Genomic DNA, 22,027 nt, shown 5'->3' with positions numbered 1-22,027 from the left:
ACAGGACAAAATTTTCATGGAACTACTCTAATACCTGTTTCCCCAACTCCTGGGATACTGCTTGTTAAAATAATATGTATTCCTTCTTTTCCCTTGTCCCTCAAGCTTCCCAAACAGTTTACAATAATTTCTATGGTAGATTGAGTACTGTTTATTTTCATGTTCCTTTATTGCTGAAATAAAGACTAATACTTTCAAACTTCCAGACTGCTGTTATTTTTGCTTCAAAGCACTTAAGAACCAGTTTTTCAAAAGGTAATGAAATTGATATTCTCACGTAAAAGTCTCAAGTAAAGGCTTAGATAATTCTGAGACTCACATTTAGAGTAACAAGTAGTCAACAATTTTCCGTTTGTTTATGAAAATGCTACTAAAGCACGCTTTGATGGACATGAATTATGAGTCATTTTATAGTGGTTGCTGGTAATGATGTGCTGGATTTCATTAAACAGTCTGCATCCTTTCATTTTATCTGTTGAATCCATAGCTCATAAACACAAATTAGTTGGTTTAAGATTGGGGGGTAGTACATAAAATAATCATGCAATAATTATAGTAGCTCATTTATGTATACATTAAACAGAAAGAATGGAAATTAAAAAAAAAACTATTTCAGTAATTTCTTATAACACTTAGGATATGAAAGGTTTACAGAGACAGTGGGTTACTCAGAATAACATAACCGCCTAATTCAAGAGCCAGAACCACATCTTGTCTCCTTTATCTCTGTCCAACACTCCTTTTACTAAAATGGTAGCATGCTACAACTCATATGAAAGTGTTGAATAATCACTGCTAAGGCATTTGAGACTGAACAAAGAGCTAAATAAAATGACATCACACTGATCATACTCAAACCTCTGACATGTAACTCATCAAGGTGATATTCTGCAGGTCATTCAAACTCTCTGATCTTGGTCTTCATTTTCATATCTGAAAAAAACAAAGATAATATTATATACCCAATAACCACGTAAAACTTTCAGTACAGTGCCCTTCACCTGGTAAATATGCCACAAACATTTATTACTATTATTATTATTATTACTACTCAATTAGTACTCTTTCTATTTTTACCTTAATGTACATAGTGTTCTGGGGCAATTACTCTCTTCAAGTAAAACACTTAACAATAGTATTTTGTTCTTATATCCAAATCTAGAAAATTACATTTTTTCATATATATACATTCTTTTCACTATGGGTATATATGGTTATATGTAAGTGATTACATTTAAAAAGTCCACACCAAAACTTTAGCATTAAATTTGCTGTCAAGTTTTTTTGAATTTTGTCTTTCATTTTTCCATGAAACTAAATTGGCTATTTTCTCTACAGAGTTTCCCATGAAATTTGTGGAATTATTAATTTAAAATATCTCCAGTATATGCACTGCCCCTTGAGTTGTCACTTGTGACAGTTGACATTTTCTCTCTAGGAGTCCCTATCTGTAATAATGGTTTGAGAAGAGAAACTTCTGTTAGAGGCTCCTCAGTGATCATAAGGTAGGCTTTGCAGGTTGACAAGTCAAACAAATGTCATTTATTATATTTTTGGCTCTTCTTCCCTCATTGGGATCATTTAAGTTTCCTTATTCTGTGATCCCTAGAGATCTGTGCAACTCCATTTGAATTAGATGCTGTCAAAATCATTACATCTGTCGAGAATTCAAATTCCTTGCAATTCAATATTAAATTTTCCTTGTCATTTCAAAAAAATACTGAAGACAGTTTTCAGCAAATGGAGATAGAAATGTCAAAAATTCTCAGCTCTCACACTTTAAATACTGAATTAATGAGTGTCAATCAATAATCTTATATCAGGTCATCTTTCCTCCATGAAGTGACACCTAGGAATAAAAATACTCTGCCACTCTGTGTCATTACTATTGTAAATATTTGCATCTGAGAAATGGTCTACTCTAGGAGTGGAAGACTGAGAAGATACTTGCTGTTGGATGACTTTCTGGCAGAAATTGAAAAAAAATATAATCTGAAAAAAGTAGCAGTTAATAGTTTATGTAACAAATAAAAATTGCTAGTTTAGAAGACTCTAGAGAGCTTTATTCTAAAAAATTTACTATAATAAAGATCTAAAAGTATGACAGGAAATTCAAACTTCTGATCTGACATTCAAAAATCCCACTCTTGTCTTTCAGCCTCTCCAACCCTTATGCTCCAACATACCGTTCTTTCCACGTTGTTAAAAGTAGACAAAATTTCAACTCCAGCTATATCAACTTGCTTTCCCCTACATTGCCAGGTTTAGCTAATAAAAAGTTCCTTTATAAAAAATGATACAATGACTTTACGGTTTTCTTTTCTGACCTCAGCTGTGATTCAGGGCTGTTTCTCATTTCATTTGCTTTTCCTAATTATAATCTCCTTCTATCTTCATTATTGCTGATCTAAATGTTTTCTTTTGGATTCAGGTTCTGAATCCAATTCTACCTAAACTGCATTTGGCAGACCAGAATAGGTGTGTGAGCTCTTTGACACTTTTAAATACGAAGGCAGGAATCCACAGTAATATTTAGAAACTTTTTTATAGCAATTTGACAGAGTAATTTTATGCTGATTAAATTTTATATTAATACAAAATTGGATGGTTTGTACTTTGTGATTTTTCATCTACTTTTTCAACTGATTCACTTTTCTTGCATTTTGCTTTAAGTATCAGTTTACACCACATTAGGATTTTTTAAAATAAATATCTGATCCTTTACCACAGATAGTTTAGAAAATGTGTTCTAATTTATCTCCAACTTACTGCCTCTCAAATAATGACACTGGATGTTTAAAATATGTCTCCATCATATGTAGTGCTCTTTGAATTTCTACTTATGACAGATGATGCTTTGTTAGTTTTGTTTTTACTTATAGTAAAATAGAGGCCTGAGTTCAAAACTGCTCTGAAATACATCAGTAAGGTAGGCTGCATTGTACTTTTTCCTAGACTTAAGCCAAGTTTGTAAATAAAGCTACTGGAATCTGCATTCTAATTAAAGGAAAGACTGGTTCAAATTATATACTCCAGGGCCAGAAAAATAAAATTCAAAGATAACTGAGGTTGAGAGAACCCGCATTTGCTCATAATGCGTGGGATTGGAGCTGACTTACGGCAACTGTCCCAGACCTTCTTGCATTGAAGCAGTAATTCTAGACCTGTTTTTCATGTGGAGAGGACAGAGGTTATCATAAAGTTTCAAAACCTTCACCCCCACCCCGAGTGTATGATCATTAATAGCATGTCCTTCTACCCAGTCTAACAATAAAAGATTTCATAACTACTGTCCATTTCTCTTTCCCGTTCCCAACCACAAATAGGTCACCTGGTCCAATTCACTCTACAAATATTTATTCCTCTTATCACTGCCCTTTTCCAGCTTAGGCCCAGACTCATCACTTAAAGCACTGCAATATGCCCAACTCATCTCATTACATTTGCCTTGTGCATTTTCTAGTAGAAAGCAGTAGAATGCAGACATCTCCACATGGGATTCTCTAGCATTATGAAGCTTACTAAAATCACTGATTTCTGCTCTTGAGTGGTCTCCTCAAGATGATATTATCAAAGGTTGTAAAAGTCAGAACAAGACACCCAGAATATTTTCGGAAGCTTTTAAATGGAGTTTAGTGTCAACATGGCATCAAGCTTTATATCCTAATAATGTGACATCAGTGACAGCTTTAAATTTCATATTAAATGATAGGTTGAGCAGGACCAAATGCTTTCTGAACCTTTATTTTGAATTGCTGAGGAAAGCAGAATTGACAGTTTCAGCTCTGTAATCATCCTTTGAAACTAGTTTGACGATAGAAAGGGTTTCAAACTCTAGTTAAGAATTGTGTAAATGAAATGCAAGAAAGTTCTAGGAGTTCTTATTCCAGTGTAAATTTGGAAGAGCCCATGTGCAAATTTTATTTTGCTTAATGGCAGTTAATAAATTACTCTATCTTATTTTAAATTACCACCTGCAGTATAATTACACCATAGGAATCATAAAGTACTTCTGAAAACAAACAAAACACTTTTGTTTTCCTTTAACCTATATAATCATCAAGGATCAAAGAAAAAATGACAATATGACTGGAAGGGTAAGATGAACATTTGTTTCAGGAAATGTAAACCAATTGTTCTTTCTAGCTAGAAACAACCCTTAACATTCTTCAAGGGCATATTCTATAGTGAATTATATATGGAAAAATTGGAAACCATTGTTAATGTAGATTTTATTGTTATTAAACCAGAATACTTGACATATTTTCTGACAATATTAATAGATATTTTAATCCAAGATTCTTGTAAAATACAGGGATTACAATCTTTCTACCCAATATTTTAAAATATTTTCAGTTTTAAAAAAAGTTTTATTTCTTCCTCCTATTCACATTTTGAGAAATTAATTAAAGTACGGGATTGGATAGAATTTCTGCAAAGTTACTGCCTGATTTCTAGCCAAAAAACTAGGGCCTATTTAGTTGAAAAGGAGCCTATGTTAAAACAGAATAAACTTCTTCTGGTCCTGACATTCCAATTCATATATTTTTATACAGGTCTGAATTAAATCATAAATCATGGTTTAATTTTGAAAGTGGAAAATACTTTGTGATCTTAGATTAGCAGTCATCTTCATCACACAGAAGATTTCAATTAATGTGTAGAATTTTATGATGAAAAGCAGATAATTGTTACTGAAACTGACATAGATACCTAAGAAAACAATAACTTTACTCAATAATAAGGCCAAACATTTATTGAGTGTTACGGGCTAGAACAATTACTTGTGTTTTACAGTCTTTAACATGTTTAATTCTCACAATAACCTTACCTGATAGCTACTATTCTATTCTATATAGAAAATGACATTGATGCACTGAGAGATGAAATTATTTTCTAAGGTCTTACAAATAGAAAAAGGCAGTACTGAAAGGGGACAAGATTTACCTAGATTTTTGTGTTCTGGTATGCTTGCTATATGTAACATAATTACTATCCTGTTTTTCAAATATTTATGCACCTACAAAACTTCTTTGTTATTTAATATGGTTTCATTCATTCAAACATTGCTCATTAAGAGCAAGAAATGCTTCTACATAATCCAGTTATAATAATGGATATACAAGAGAAGTTTGCTGTTCTTATGAAGTTTACAGACATATTAAAAATTCAATCCAATTACAGATTCAGGAATAATTTAATTATTTCATGAAATCAACACACTATTTGGGTTTGGGAAATGAGAATAACTTGGATCTTGGTACCAAGATAAGCAGAGCACTATGGAAGTAAAACTTCTTGAGGATAAACAACCTTGAAAAGTAGAAATTTTGAGCAATTGGAAAAATAGAAATGAGAGGTATACTAGATTTAGACAGTATAACATTTGTAACATGGTTGTGGACTTCTGGACTTTTTTTGTGGAGATATTGTGAGACACTTGTGGGCTTTAAACATAAGCCTTGGGGCAATGTTTTACTTTTATCTTTTCTTATTTCCTCCAGGATGTACTGGCAAATGGCATGCAGCCTCATTACATTTAACTTAATTTAATCTCATTTAGCTAGAGATTTCATTAATTTACAACTTGGTATAAATTAGCTCTCAGAGACAAATATGTCCACACATGTATGGTCTCTTATGGTGAAGCAGTTTAGTGTCTATGAACTTGTCCCAGAATTGGTAATTATTCTTAGGGCTGGAGTTCAAATTTGATATTTTATTTTTTTGGTGGACTCTGAATAGTAGTGATGCCAGATATTTTCTTGATCCCTTCGCAGGACTTGCAAGATGGGTGCCTCATTTACTCAGCCTAGCCCGGTCAAATCCTTGTGGGAGGGAGCGTGCGAGCAAACGAGTGCAGGCACCAGAACAACCTAGTGTAAGAACCAGTTGCTTTAGCACCCGCAGGAGCGAAGTCTGGGCGGGCTTCGCAGCAGTGTCCAGGTTAGGGGTGCCTGTGGCCCCAAAGTTCCAGAGGGCATGTTACAATGCTTACTTAGCTCTGCCGTCTGCAGACAGCAGTGTGTTATCAGCTCAGGTGGCCCTTGGCCTCGTCACGTGGGGAAGCTGCTTTTCTTTTTTTTTTTTTTTTTTAATTTATTATTATTATACTTTAAGTTGTAGGGTACATGTGCATAATGTGCAGGTTTGTTACATATGTATACTTGTGCCATGTTGCTGTGCTGCACCCATCAACTCGTCATTTACATCAGGTATAACTCCCAATGCAATCCCTCCCCGCCTCCCCATGATAGGCCCCGGTGTGTGATGTTCCCCTTCCTGAGTCCGAGTGATCTCATTGTTCAGTTCCCACCTATGAGTGAGAACATGCGGTGTTTGGTTTTCTGTTCTTGTGATAGTTTGCTAAGAATGATGGATTCCAGCTGCATCCAAGTCCCTACAAAGGACTCAAACTCATCCTTTTTTATGGCTGCATAGTATTCCATGGTGTATATGTGCCACATTTTCTTAATCCAATCTGTCACTGATGGACATTTGGGTGGATTCCAAGTCTTTGCTATTGTGAATAGTGCTGCAATAAACATACGTGTGCATGTGTCTTTATAGCAGCATAATTTATAATCCTTTGGGTATATACCCAGTAATGGGATGGCTGGGTCATATGGTACATCTAGTTCTAGATCCTTGAGGAATCGCCATACTGTTTTCCATAATGGTTGAACTAGTTTACAATCCCACCAACAGTGTAAAAGTGTTCCTATTTCTCCACATCCTCTCCAGCACCTGTTGTTTCCTGACTTTTTAATGATCGCCATTCTAACTGGTGTGAGATGGTATCTCATTGTGGTTTTGATTTGCATTTCTCTGATGGCCAGTGATGATGAGCATTTTTTCATGTGTCTGTTGGCTGTATGAATGTCTTCTTTTGAGAAATGTCTGTTCATATCCTTTGCCCACTTTTTGATGGGGTTGTTTGTTTTTTCTTGTAAATTTGTTTGAGTTCTTTGTAGGTTCTGGATATTAGCCCGTTGTCAGATGAGTAGATTGCAAAAATTTTCTCCCATTCTGTAGGTTGCCTGTTCACTCTGATGGTAGTTTCTTTTGCTGTGCAGAAGCTCTTTAGTTTAATGAGATCCCATTTGTCAATTTTGGCTTTTGCTGCCGTTGCTTTTGGTGTTTTAGACATGAAGTCTTTGCCCATGCCTATGTCCTGAATGGTACTACCTAGGTTTTCCTCTAGGATTTTTATGGTATTAGGTCTAACATTTAAGTCTCTAATCCATCTTGAATTAATTTTCGTATAAGGAGTAAGGAAAGGATCCAGTTTCAGCTTTCTACTTATGGCTAGCCAATTTTCCCAGCACCATTTATTAAATAGGGAATCCTTTCCCCATTTCTTGTTTTTCTCAGGTTTGTCAAAGATCAGATGGCTGTAGATGTGTGGTATTATTTCTGAGGACTCTGTTCTGTTCCATTGGTCTATATCTCTGTTTTGGTACCAGTACCATGCTGTTTTGGTTACTGTAGCCTTGTAGTATAGTTTGAAGTCAGGTAGCGTGATGCCTCCAGCTTTGTTCTTTTGACTTAGGATTGTCTTGGAGATGCGGGCTCTTTTTTGGTTCCATATGAACTTTAAAGCAGTTTTTTCCAATTCTGTGAAGAAACTCATTGGTAGCTTGATGGGGATGGCATTGAATCTATAAATTACCTTGGGCAGTATGGCCATTTTCACAATATTGATTCTTCCTATCCATGAGGATGGCATGTTCTTCCATTTGTTTGTGTCCTCTTTTATTTCACTGAGCAGTGGTTTGTAGTTCTCCTTGAAGAGGTCCTTTTCTCAATTGATGCAGAAAAGGCTTTTGACAAAATTCAACAGCCCTTCATGCTAAAAACGCTCAATAAATTCGGTATTGATGGAACGTACCTCAAAATAATAACAGCTATTTATGACAAACCCACAGCCAATATCATACTGAATGGGCAAAAACTGGAAAAATTCCCTTTGAAAACTGGCACAAGACAGGGATGCCCTCTCTCACCACTCCTATTCAACATAGTGTTGGAAGTTCTGGCTAGGGCAATCAGGCAAGAGAAAGAAATCAAGGGTATTCAGTTAGGAAAAGAAGAAGTCAAATTGTCCCTGTTTGCAGATGACATGATTGTATATTTAGAAAACCCCATTGTCTCAGCCCAAAATCTCCTTAAGCTGATAAGCAACTTCAGCAAAGTCTCAGGATACAAAATTAATGTGCAAAAATCACAAGCATTCTTATACACCAGTAACAGACAAACAGAGAGCCACATCAGGAATGAACTTCCATTCACAATTGCTTCAAAGAGAATAAAATACCTAGGAAGCTGCTTTTCTCCAGTGAGGGCAAAGGGCCAGTGTGACAGCCTTTTTGGGTACCCGCATCCAGTGGATCCCAAATTCTTGTTCGCTGCCCAAGAGGAATGAGGTCATGCAGATGAATTGAAGGATGGTGAATGTGGAGAATTGTACTGAGTGATGAAAGCAGCTCTTAGCAGAGAGGGAGCTGGAAAGGCAACAGGAACGGAAGGTTCCTCTCCCCTGAAGTCAAACCGCCTCTTGGCATCTGTCTTTCGAGGTCAAGTTGCCTAGTCCAGACACCATCTCTGAAGTGAAAGTTTCCTCTCCCAGATATCCAACTGCTTCTCCCTGATGTCTGGCCACTTCTACTGTCTGCCAGCTGAGTCTGGGGTCTTTATAGGTACAGGATAGGGGCGGCCATAGGTAATTTTGGAAAAGGCAGCATTCCATTGGTAAAAAGACATTATTCAGAAAGAACCAATCCGGAGAGAGCAGGCACACAGAGATGGAAGTTCTCACTTTGGGCTGTAGGTTTCAGGCCTTTTGGCTCAAAGGTGTTTTGCCAGGGACCCACCCCTGTCTGCCTAGACGTTCCCTCCCTCCTATAGCTATCAGCAGTACAGTTTTCAGAGTTTCCCAGTTGAAACTAATATTCAGTTGGGAGTGAAAATGGAAATCCTAAAGAATATCACCCAAAATTTTATATTTCCTAGAGTCTTTCATCTCATGAAAAGAATGGGAACTGTAGAGGTCTTGTAATTTGTAGTCTTGGCTTACTTGGGTTGAGTGATATTGGTGACAGAAGAGAAACATAATCTATCTGGTATTTTATTAAAAGATAATGATATAAAGGTGATTAAATGACAGTCACTGTTCCCAGGAACTATACACTACAGTTTACAGTATAATGGATAATAGTAGTTTTATAAACAACTAAGTCTAAATTTGTGAGAATGTCTTTTATAGAGATGTATACCAACTACCAGAGTAACAAGTGAGACCATTGTTCTCTCAGGATGGATGGGGTGCATAGATAAGAAACACCTGACTCAGGACTTGAAAGAAGTAGAAATTTTACAGATAATAAAGGGATGAAGAGAGTAAATGTTTTAGAGAGTAATAATGGCACATATAATATTAGAGAGAAATACATAAAATATATTTCAAAAATGATCCTTGGCCAGGTACGGTGACTCATGCCTGTAATCCCAGCCTTTTGGGAGGCCGAGGTGGGCAGATCACTTGATGTTAGGAGTTCAACACCAGCCTGCCCAACATGGAGAAACCCGGTCTGTACTAATAATACAACAATTAGGTGGACATGGTGATGTTTGCCTGTAATCCCAACTACTTGGGAGGCTGAGGCAGGAGAATCACTTGGACTCGGGAGGCAGAGGTTGCAGTGAGCCGAGATCATGCCACTGCACTCCAGCCTGGGCAACAGAGCAAAAATCCATCTCAAAAAACAAAAAACCCAGAAAAACAAAAATGATTTTTAATTTAGTGCAGATAAAGCATAAAGTGGAAAAAGGAATAATGACAGGTGATCAAGTTAGCAAGGCTCACCCAAGCAAGATTGTAAAATTTGCACCCTACCACAGCAGTGAAACCAATATATTTCTCCTAACAAAGCAGCCTAGAATAATTTTAAAAAGAGTCTACATATTGAAAATTTTATCTGAAATGTCAACAGCCTAAAAAACTCCACATATTTTAATCTTCTTAAATATGAATTATGTTGCGTTGACATATATCAAATATTATTTAGTCAAGCAATTTCACTTAAACTCATGGTTCACATTTATTTTGAACCTTTCAGCAAACTTTATGTGAATTGTGTGACACGTTATAAAATTGTTTATCAATAAATTCTCAACTAGTTTAATAGAAAATAGGAATAATGAAATATTTAAAAAATAAAATTCTGGCATTGCATAGGTAGTTCACAATTTAGTGCATAAGCAATAAATGTTTTAATAAATGTTTATCATGCTAATGTAATGTAATGATACTTATTTACTTTAAACCTACGACTTGACAAAAGTAATTAGAATTAAAGCAATAATTGAGTACATTTTAAAGTGGAAATAAAAAAATGTTTTGTCTCATGTGGAAACAAGTGTTCAGCATTTTAAAATAAGGTTTATTGAATTGTGTTAATTTTCAATAGAGCAATACATTGATAATTATTTTTCAATGTATAGAATGCAGTTTCTACATACATACCTTCTATATACATAATTGTCTATATCTACATGATAATTAGTTCTAGATCACAAATAAATATATACAAAAATATAATAATTTGAAAATAACAAGCAATTTGACTTATAAAGAAACTGAATTATTGAGCCATCTTGCCTTTTCTAATTTGTAAGTTTAAAGTGGTGTATATTTCAAAGCAATAAATTTGAATTGATCAAGTTAAATTGAAGGATGAGTACTGTTTACTGTGATGAAAGAATCTCATAAAAAGAACAATTACTAATTATTCATATGAAAGAAGACCCATTTAGCATAATAGTTAGCTGTTTATAGTAAAAGAAGGTAACTTCAAAATGGTTCTATACACATACATACATACACACACACACACACACATACATACACTCACACAGACAGGAGCCTCAGTCAAGGGCCTTGTGATATTTTTCAAATCACACTTAACATTTTCAAATTCAGAAAGAATTTTAAAAGAATAAATTTTGAACAAATTCAATTGGAAATGTTTTAGTAATTTTTACAAATCATAGAATTACAATATGAAATTTTCTATTATTGTCTCCTTTATATTTAAAGGAAGGAAGGAAGAAAAGAGAGGAAGACATTCATGTTTTCTTTACAAAATTCATGGAGTCTTATGTTATTTTACTAACTAAAGTTTGTATTTCATAATTACATCACAGTATATAAAAATATTGATATTTTTGAAAAGGGCTTTTTATCTATGATTTTGATAAATTAAGGTGAATAAATACATGAGATGACCATTTTTAATGCATGAGATGGATTAAAGGAAATGAAAAATATTATTTATTGTTAGAAAAACTTTAAAGTTAAAGGGGAGCTTCTGGATGGTATAATCTCTATATTACCAACCAGAGCATGTCAAGGAAAATAGACATGATCTTACCAGAGAAGATACCCTCACATACACACATGCACATGTATTTAGCTGAATTGGAGGGTGGTACTGTGCACCAGATTCCAAGAGCTTCTTGCAAAATGAGGAAATTTTTTTACTATGTAAGATGACTTACATATAGCAAAAGTGCTAGCTCTTAACATGAAGGGAAAATGAAAGAAACTAAATTAAGCACAATTTCTAATATTTCACAGTCACTTAGACATGTGAAGAAAAGGACTGATATGAGATGAAAATTACTCAGATCTTCTCTATTTTGGTTAAAGGATGGATAATAATGTCTTCTCCTGGAATGAAGAGTGAGAAGAGTAGCAGATTAATTACTACGTCTTTGGTATCGATCACTAATGCATATGTGATCTAATTTTCAGTTTCGTTGCTTAGAGAAAGGCAGATTGTGGGAGTAAACCAAGAGTTAAGAGACTTATGTTCATGGCATTGCTCCTTGGTTAGTTAAATTTGATAAAAGATTTAAAAATAAAAAAAGAGATTTAAATTCAGTTGCATCCCTGTTAGCAAATATCATTCCCTAGAATATAATGTAAATATAATAGGCTAAAACCAAAGCAAACCTAGAAAAGCAACATTTGGAGACATAGTGAAAGTGTCCAGAAAGTTAGAAGACTGAAAAGTAAGAAGAGTATTTAGAAAGCCTCGTTTGAAAATGGTACTGAGCATTACATTTATTACACTGTATTATAGACATTAATGGTGATAGTGATATTTCATGCCATTATTTGATTCCACTGGTGAATGGAATGAAATAGCACAAATGGGTATTCAGAAATCTTCTGTTCAAATCTTTGGCCTAATGGCAGATCGCTGTGTAAACAGTGTAGAACAAGTGTGTGTGTGTGTGTGTTTTTCTTTTTGTCTTTTTGGGGGTCTCAAACATTTCTAAAACCTATATTAGTAATTTGTGCCTGTGTTTTGTCTTTTGTTGCCTTATCATTTCTTTACTCAAAAATCATACTTGCTGAATCATCCACTGTGTTGCAGACATTGCAGACACTGTTAGAGGTGATCAAAAAACTAAAAATTAATAAAAACAAAAAAGAAAAAAATTGGGCACCATCCCTGTGATACTTACAATAGAGTAAACTTTTGCTTGTAACTGGAGCTTTGTGCACAGTTATTTTCTTTAAATAAGAGACAACCCAAAATATAAATTAATCACGGTTTTGGTCCTCTCTTCCTTAGGTTAAAGAAGAAACTGTCCTGGCTGGGCGCAGTGTCTCATGCCTGTAATCCCAGCACTTTGCAAGGCCAAGGAGCCTGGATCACGAGGTCACGAGTTTAAGACCAGGCTGTCCAATATGGTGAAACACGGTCTCTACTAAAAATACAAAAAATAAAAAACACATCCAGGCTTGGTGGTGTGTGCCTGTAGTTCTAGCTACTCCAGAGGCTGAGGCAGGAGAATTCACTTGACCCCAGGAGGCGGAGGTTGCAGTGAGCAAAGATTGCACAACTGCACTCGAGGCTGGGCAATAGAGGGAGGCTCCATCTCAAAAAAGAAAATAATAATAATAATAATAAACTGTCCTATATTTAATAATTTCCCTAATTTTCTGAATTATTTGTTTCAACACAGTCACTTATGACTGTTGTTCTGTAAATTTAGGCACCAGTGTCTAATAGGGCTTGATAAACTCTTCCTCAAATTTCCTGTTGAATTCACGTGGGTATCTTCTACTGTATGCAAATGTTTTAGATCGCAAAGCCTTTCAGAAAATGAAAAATAAACACATTTTAAATAAAAAGGAACATCATTTCTGGAACTTTTCATATATATGTATATACTTCAATACTTTGCAAAGTGTTGAGTCAAGTCCTCATTGAGTATGCAGCTAGAAAGACTCACAAAACCAAAAAAGCAAACAAATAAATAGAAACAAATTTTGCCTTTTTGCATCATCATGTATTGTACAAACACATATACACATAATATATAACAATGAATCAAACAATCATCCTAATCAACTGTCTAATTTTGTTTTATTGTAGCCTTCCTGCTTGGAGAGATGGGATCTTAGTCCCAGCGCATCAAAGATGGAATGAGAAGCAAAATTCTAAGACATATTTTTATATAGACAATTCTGCCTCTTAGAAAGAGGTTGGGCCGGGTGCGGTAGCTCACGCCTGTAATCCCAGCACTTTGGGAGGCCGAGGTGGGCGGATCATGAGGTCAGGAGATCGAGACTATCCTGGCTAACACGGTGAAACCCCGTCACTACTAAAAATGCAAAAAAGTAGCTGGGCATGGTGGCGAGCGCCTGTAGTCCCAGCTACTCGGGAGGCTGAGGCAGGAGAATGGCGTAAACCAGGGAGGCGGAGCTTGCAGTGAGCCGAGATCGCACCACTGTACTCCAGCCTGGGCGACTGAGCGAGACTCCATCTCAAAAAAAAAAAAAAAAGAAAGAGCTTGAAAATTGTGTGATATTGCATAAGGTAGCATAAATGCCTTGTTTTATGATTGGCATCAATTCTTAAATACTTTTTTGTTGTACTCATTCACTTATTTTCTGTATTTTCAAAAGCACATATTTGTTTTTTTTTGTCTGTCAAGGCAGAGAAGGGAAACGTAGTAATTTTCTATGTCCCCTATCTATTAGCTGGAATTCTCTGGTTAAACGACTTAATTATCTAAATTTTCTTAAAATGTACCAGCTTTATAATGTTATTCTAAAGACTAAATACATTTACACATGTTGTTAAAAAATGCTTAGCATATTATATTAAAAAAAAAGATAGCAACAGTTCTTATTTTAGATATTGTTACAATTATTGTTGATTTTCAAAAATTATACAGATTTATTTATTTATTTATTTATTTATTTATTTTGTATTTTTTGAGATGGAGTCTCACTCTGTCACCCAGGCTGGAGTGCAATGGCACAATCTCGCCTCACTGCAAACTCAGCCTCCCAAGGAGCTGGATTACAGGCACGTGCCACCACGCCTGGCTATGTTTTTTATATTTTTAGTAGAGACGGGTTTTCACCGTGTTAGCCAGGATGGTCTCAACCTCCTGACCTCGTGATCTGCCCGCGTCACTCTCCCAAAGTGCTGCCATTACAGACGTGAGCTACCGCGTCTAGCCATATTTTTTTATTGATTAAATGTACTTTGTGTTGCATTTCATGGCATAGAGAATGGACACATTTATTAGATTCCAAAAATAAAAACTTCAAAAACAAATAGAAGACAAAAATTGAAAATATAAAACAAGTTCTGGATATAAAGAAAGCTTTGTGTATTATACACACGATTTGTTAGAAAATTGGAGAAGCATTTTCACGTTTGGAAAAGCTAATATGTAAATATGAGATGTATTTGGTTTTGACTTCTTATAACATTCAAACTTCCAAGAATTTTCTTATTACTGAGAAGTGAATTTTCCAAATGGAAATTTTTATATTTGGACAAAACATACCAGCATTTTAGGAGATCATTTTTTTCATATACAAACAAGATACAGTATTTCTGTGGGATATTTGAATGTGTATATTGTGTGATTATTTTTCCATAAATCATTTGTTGAAAAAATGAAAATCTATAAATAAAACGTTTTAGGACACCCAATATTTTTATATATTTTTGTCTCAAATATAAATTTGACATTTTTTATATATCTATTTGTAAAATTATACATTCATGTTTATAAATAAAGAGTAAATACTAGATTAATTATAATTTCTTAATTTAGCCACTAATTATTTCTAGAATTTTATGTGCAAGATATTGAGTAATCAGTGAATCATGGAATAAGATCGCCTATTTTCTAAATTCAAGGCTAACACATTAGCCAATAAAATGTTATTTCTTTCTATGAGATGATTTAAAACATATCTGTCATTGAATCTTATTAAGTAAAGGTTTTATAAGAAAAAGCCCAGGTTCCTGCCGAGCGCGGTGGCTCAGGCCTGTAATCTCAGCACTTTGGGAGGAGGAGGTGGGTGGATCAGGAGGTCAGGAGGTCAAGACTATCCTGGCCAACATGGTGAAACCATGTCTCTAGTGAAAATACAAAAATTAGCTGGGTGTGGTGGCACGTGCCTGTAATCCCAGTTACCGGAAAGACTGAGGCAGGAGAATTGCTTGAAGCCAGGAGGCAGAGGTTGCAGTGAGAAGAGATCGCGTCACTGCACTCCAGCCTGGGTGACAGAGCGAGATTCCGTCTAAAAATAAATAATAAAATAAAAGCCCAGTTTCCAAATGTTAAAATATTTAAAAATTATTTGTAATTTATCTCATTATTGACACGTTTTTGAATCTTAGATTTTAAAAAATGCTACTTAAACATTAATAACAATCTTTGAGCTTTTATAATTTAAATATTTCAGTAAAGATCTTTCTATATATACTACGTTAAGGAAAACACATACGCAGAGATAGACAAAACCACTTCACAAATATAAGAAATTGCTATGTATTTGTGTGTGCATGTTTCTGTGTAAAAAAAAGATGAGTTTATTAAAAAACCACTTATTTATAATTTATATTATATAAAAAACATGAACTTTATAACACATGTAGGCTGAAGGTATAACCCTGTTCTGAATTTTTTCTCATGGCATGACTGTTTTCGTTATTTACATTTCTGTTTGAATGGAATCCTCATAGGTCCTTCCTTGCAAAAAATAGTAAGTTTATTCCTCTACCCAGTTTTATTCTTCCCAAAACTACAACAATAAAAGTGATATTATTTAATTAGTTTTTACTCAATATCCTCCTCAACTAAACTGTAAGCTCAATATAGACAGACTTTCTTTTCATAAACTGTAAGGTCAAGAGCCTACAGATAGTAGATGCTCAATTAATATTAGGAACTGGGTAGAGTATTGAATTAATTAGAAAGCTACTCTGAAAAGAATGCAGAAGCCAGGATGTTGATTTGATTTCAGGACATGAGAGTTACTTAGAATTCAAGACAGTCTTTTGTTTTGTTGTTAGCTATCTATATACAAGCTTTTGAAAATTACTTAGTTTCTCTGCCCTGGGTTTCTCATATTCAATATAAACATTTAGGTACAAGTTTGTGTTTGTAATAAAATATCTCTCTAAAATGAATAAGATATGTAAAATCTAAAAGTCTGGGCCCTAATTCCAATTCCAGTTGTGCCAGTTACTAAGGCCAGTTCTTGTAAATGTAAAGGGAGAATGATTAGACTTAATTGGATTCCTAAAGCACGTAACGCAGAGCAAAAGATCTTCTAAATGAGTCCAATATATAACTCTGTATGTCATTTTTTCATTTTAAGGTACTTTTAGCTCTAAATAATTAATAATTTGCTTACATAATTCTGTACTAATGTAATCAGGAGGAAGATGGGTATTATCAAGCCAAGCCGTTTTGGAAGCCTAAATCTCCTCTGTTTGGATCCTGGATGGTACTCAAGACCTCACTGACCAGGTTTTAATGTCAAATAATGAAAATATCATACACAGGTCTACTTCTGTATAATACTCATTACAACTTCCTAAAATCAAACACATTAGTAATGTGCATCTCTGGAGGAAACTAATCCAGAATAAGTCTGAGCATAGTTTTTAATGCTGACTGTAACTCAGAATGAGTAGAGAAAGACAGCACTGCATGATATTGGCTTGAAACACATGACCACTGAGCTGTCATTGTATTAGCAGTGAGGTGCAGTGACAGGTGTATTGGAGCTGTGAGCAGTATCAAATATATCCAGGACATTATGCAATCATAAAGCAGTAAAAAGATCTCCTCTCTGAATGTAATATTCACTTCTGCCTAAAATCAGAAAATATACACGTGGATTGCAGCATACTGACAATGACATGACAGAAGTTGGTTAAGTTTGTGATAAAGCTGCCTCTAGCTCAACTCTAAATATAGTCATCTCTGACTGCTAGATACTGCTGATGAAGCTCCCAACTTATTTTGCATAGGAATCTAAATATTATCTGAAGACAACTTCTAAATAGATATTTAAATCAGTATTCACTAATTGGAATATTCCCTGTTGTCATCAACTTGCAAATGTTGTAACACAGTTAAAATTAATTCTAAGTTCATGTGTGTTTTCTGCTAAAAAAAAAATGCACACTTTTAACAATCCATTACATATTGAAATAAGAGAAAGAATTGAGAAAAGCAAATAAGTTTAAGGAAGTTAACTTTGGTAATTGGTTCTAAAGGAAAACTATGCAGTAATGTATTATTATTTCTCCTACAGTAAAAGATTTTCTATTCTGTATAAATGAGTTCAATTAAATATGCAACTTTCCTTGATATTCACTAGCTGATAATGTTATTAATAAGTATTTTTTATTCTCTCCACTTCTGCGCACATCTTTATGATCCTCTGCCTCTTAATGTTAAGTGTGTAATATAACTTGTTTTGGTTATACAATTTGAGAAGTGATATTTGTCACATCAGGATTAAATCTTTAAGATTTAAGGAAGCATTCAATTGTTTCCTGTCACTATAGATTAGTTTTAGTTTTATAGAAATGAGTATATATAAAATAATATGTTATTTACTCTTTTGACTGGCTTTTATCACTCTACATATTTTGATATTCAGTCTTTTGTTCAGTGTCTCTCTAGGTAGTATTTTTATTGTTGAGTAGTATTCCATTCTATAGATATGCCACCATCTTTTTACCTAATATATTATTCTGGGCTCTCCAGAGAAACAGAATCAATAGGAGATATGTATCTATATCTATCTATCTGTCTATCATCTATCTACTTATATATATGTATACTTACATATAGAATTTATTATGAAGATGTAAAGGCTCTCATGATTATGAAGACTGACTAGCATCATAATCTGCTATCTGTAAGCTGGAGGCCTAGGGAAGCCAGTGACACAGTTTCAGCATGAGTCTAGAGGCCTGAGAACCAGGGAGCCAATGAAATAAATCCCAAATTTCCAAGGTCCAAGAATCAGGGGAGCTAATAATACAAGTCCCAATATGAATGCAGGAGAAGACCAAAGTTCCAGCCCAAGCCATCATTCAGAGAGCAAATTCCTCCTTCCCTAACGCTTTTGCTTTATTCAGATCTGCAAGGATTGGATAATGCCAGTCTACCCTGAGGAGGGCAATCTTGTTTACTCACTCTATCAATTCAGATGCTAATTTCATCAGGAAAAGTCTATACAGATACACCCAGAAGTAATATTTAGTCAAATTTCTTTGTACCTTGTGATATGATGGTCAAATTGACACATAAGATTTATCATCACAGTCATTCACCTGTGGATTGGCATTTGGGTTATATCTAGTTTTGCCTATTAAAAATAAATCTTCTATGAATATTCATGTACAAGTCTTTGCATGGTCGTGTACCTTTATTTCTCTTAGGAAAACACCTAAGAGAATGCCCTTCTGTTTTCTAAAGTAGTTGCACCATTTTACGTTGCAACCAGAAGTGTATGAGAGCCTCTGTTCCTCCACATTCCCACATAACTCATTCTAGTAAAGTATTTTTAATTTGCTTCTCCTTAACTATATTAGTGATGTTGAGCATATCTTTGTGTGCTTATCTGTCTTCGTCATATCTTCTTTGATGAAGTATCTATCAACTATTTTTCTTTTTATGTTGGTTGTTTGATTTTTTATTATTGAGTCTAGGAGTTCCTTATATAAGCTGGATTTTTTTTTTAATACAACATATGGTTGTAAATATTATATTCTAGTTTGTGGGTCTTTTCATTTTTTTCTTTCTTTTTTTTGAGACAGAGTCTCACTCTTGTCACCCAGACTGGAGTGCAATAGCGCAATTATGGCTCACTGCAACCTCCGCCTCCCATGTTCAAGTGATTCTCCTGCCTCAACCTTCCAAGTATCTGGGATTACAGGCACCCACCACCACACCTGGCTAATTTTGTATTTTCAGTAGAGACAGGGTTTCACCATGTTGGACATGCTGATCTCAAACTCCTGATTTCAGGTGATTTGCCCGCCTCGGCCTCCCAAAATGCTGGGATTTCAGGCGTGAGCCCCTGCGTCTGAACCTTTTCAATCTTATAACAGTGACTTTGTAATTTCTGAAAAATTACAGTTTATCTATTTATTCTTTTATGGAAAGTATTTTGGTGGCATATCTAAGGAATCTTTACCTAATTTATGTGTGATGATTAATTTTACCTGGCAATGTGTCTGGCTATGAGGTGCCTGCATTAAACATTATTTCTGTGTTTATGCCTATATGAAGGTGTTTCTGATAAGATTAGGATTTGAACTGGTGGCTGCAGCAAAGTAGGTTGCCCTCCTCAATGTGGGTAGGTATCATCTAATCCTATTAAAAGCCTGGTATAGAGCAGGCAGAGAGGAAAGGAATTTGCCCTACTTTTTCGCATCTCACTGTTTGAGTTGAAACATCTCATCTCATTTTCTTCAGCTCTTGAACTGGGGATTTACGGCATTGGCTTCCATGGTTCTCAGCCCTTTGGACTTGAACTGAATTATACTAACAGCTTTCCTGAGCTTCAAGCTAGCTGATCTCATGAGAATTCTCAGCCTCCACAATCATATGTGCCAATTTCTCCACAATCTCTCTCTCTCTCTCTCTCTCTCTCTCTCTCTCTCTCACGCACACACACACACACACACACACACACACACACACGATATTAATTATGATAAATTATACTGATTCTGTTTCTCTGGAGAATCCTGACTAATACATTAAAGTTAAAAATACTCTATACTTTTTTCCTAGAAGTTTTACATACATCTATGATTTTTGTTTATAGTTCAAGGTAAGTATCAAACTTGACTTTTGCATATGCACATCTAATTATTCTAGCACAATTTGTTGAAAAGGCTATCCTTTCTCCAATGCTGTGTCTTTGAACCAGTATTAAAAATATATCATCCTTATATGTGTCAGTCTATTGCTTGACTCTCCATTCTACTGATCTATTTGTTTATCTTTATAAAGCTCTCACATGGTCTTGATTACTATAGCTTTATAATACATCTTGGAAAGACTAATACTGCAACTTTGGTCTTATTTTCAGAATTGTTTTGCATGTTCTAAGCCTGTTGAATTTTCATTTGAATTTTAGAATATGTTTGTCAATTTCTACAGAAAAAGCCTGCCAGAATCCTGACTGGAATGATACTAAATGTAAGATTAGGCTGGGTGCAGTGGCTCACGCCTGTAATTCTAGTACTTTGGGAGGACGAGCCGGGCAGATTACAAGATTAGAAGATCGAGACCATCCTGGATAACATGGTGAAACCCCATCTCTACTAAAAATACAAAAAAATTAGCCAGGCATGGTGGTTGGCACCTGTAGTCCCAGCTACTCAGGAGGCTGAGGCAGGAGGACAGCGTGAACCCAGGAGGTGGAGGTTGCAGTGAGTTGAGATCGCACCACTGCACTCCAACTTGGGCGACAGAGTGAGACTCTGTCTTTAAAAAAAAAAAAAAAAAAAAATAAAAAAAAAAAATCTAAGATCAAAATGAGAATTGACATTCTAATAATATTGTGTTTTCTTTTATGCTAACACATATCTCTATTTTTATTTATTATTGTCATATTGTTTGATTATTTGTTGGTGAAGTTTAACTTCAAGACATTATTTATATTTTCAAATTCTTTACTTTTAGAACATATGGAATAAAGTTGTATTAACTGTCTTAAAGTACTTTAGCTCTAATTCTAACTACTGTGTTATGTCTGGGATGCTTTCAATGGATTATTTTCCTTAATTATGGGCAATATTTCCCTGTTTCTTTAAATGCCTGGTAATCTTTGATATTATGCCAGACATTGCAAAATTTTTGTCATTGTGTTTTGAACTTTTTATTCCCTGTAAATGTTCTAGGTATTTTTTTCTGGGATTTAGTAAGTTACTTAGACATAGCTTGTTCCTTTCAGATCTTGATGTTATGACTGGTTAGGCAGCTGCAGAGAAGTAACCAGGCAGCTAATTATTTCTCATTAATTAGGTATGGTCTTTCTGAGTTTTTAACCTTTTGCTTCATGAATTATGAGATTTTTCTGGTCTTACTAATGAGAACATACACTGTTTCTGGACCTATGTGTGCACTGGTCATTGTTATTGCTGATCCTTTTTTGTAGTTCTTTACCCAGTCTCAGGTAGTTTTCTCACAGATATGTACAGATTAATATTCTGCTCTTTGAGGGGGACTTCTGTGGATTTCTAGGATTTTATCTCCTTGCCCCTCTGCGGTTGTCTCCTTTGTGGTACTCTGTGCTGTGAACTCTTGCTACCTAAGTCTCCTGGTAGTCTTAGCTCCATCTCCTCAACTCATGGAACCTGCCAGAATCCTCTTTCCTTTTTGTGAGCACGTGCTTTCTAAAATGTAAATATGATCTTTTAGTTTTCCTACTTAAAATCTATGTTTTAGAGCTTGGCGTAATATATAGGAGTTCTTGTGATCATGTTCTTGCAAGTCAAGTCCTCCAAACTTGTATTGTTGTACTCTGACACACAGAGAAAGAAAATAAAACAAACAAACAAACAAAAAACCAACACACTGCTTATGTAATAAAATCTCCTGGGTGCATTTATTTACATTTTTAAATATATTGTCACACTTACTACAGGAATGGTTGCAAAAA

At 34.9% G+C, this 22,027-nt stretch overlaps 1 long non-coding RNA gene across 1 annotated transcript in view; it reads right to left on the bottom strand.

The window, feature by feature from the left end:
- Positions 1-738: 738 nt before the first annotated feature.
- Positions 739-22,027, bottom strand: part of LOC126952274 (uncharacterized) — an 88,613-nt gene continuing 67,324 nt past the window's right edge. The window contains exon 3 of the long non-coding RNA XR_007724836.1: positions 739-933. This is a non-coding gene — a long non-coding RNA (uncharacterized LOC126952274). The remainder of the gene's footprint in view (positions 934-22,027) is intronic.

The sequence above is a fragment of the Macaca thibetana genome, chromosome 4 (genome assembly GCF_024542745.1).
Source record: "Macaca thibetana thibetana isolate TM-01 chromosome 4, ASM2454274v1, whole genome shotgun sequence".
NCBI classification, from domain to species: domain Eukaryota; kingdom Metazoa; phylum Chordata; class Mammalia; order Primates; family Cercopithecidae; genus Macaca; species Macaca thibetana.
This window is presented reverse-complemented; position numbering and strand designations above follow the sequence as displayed.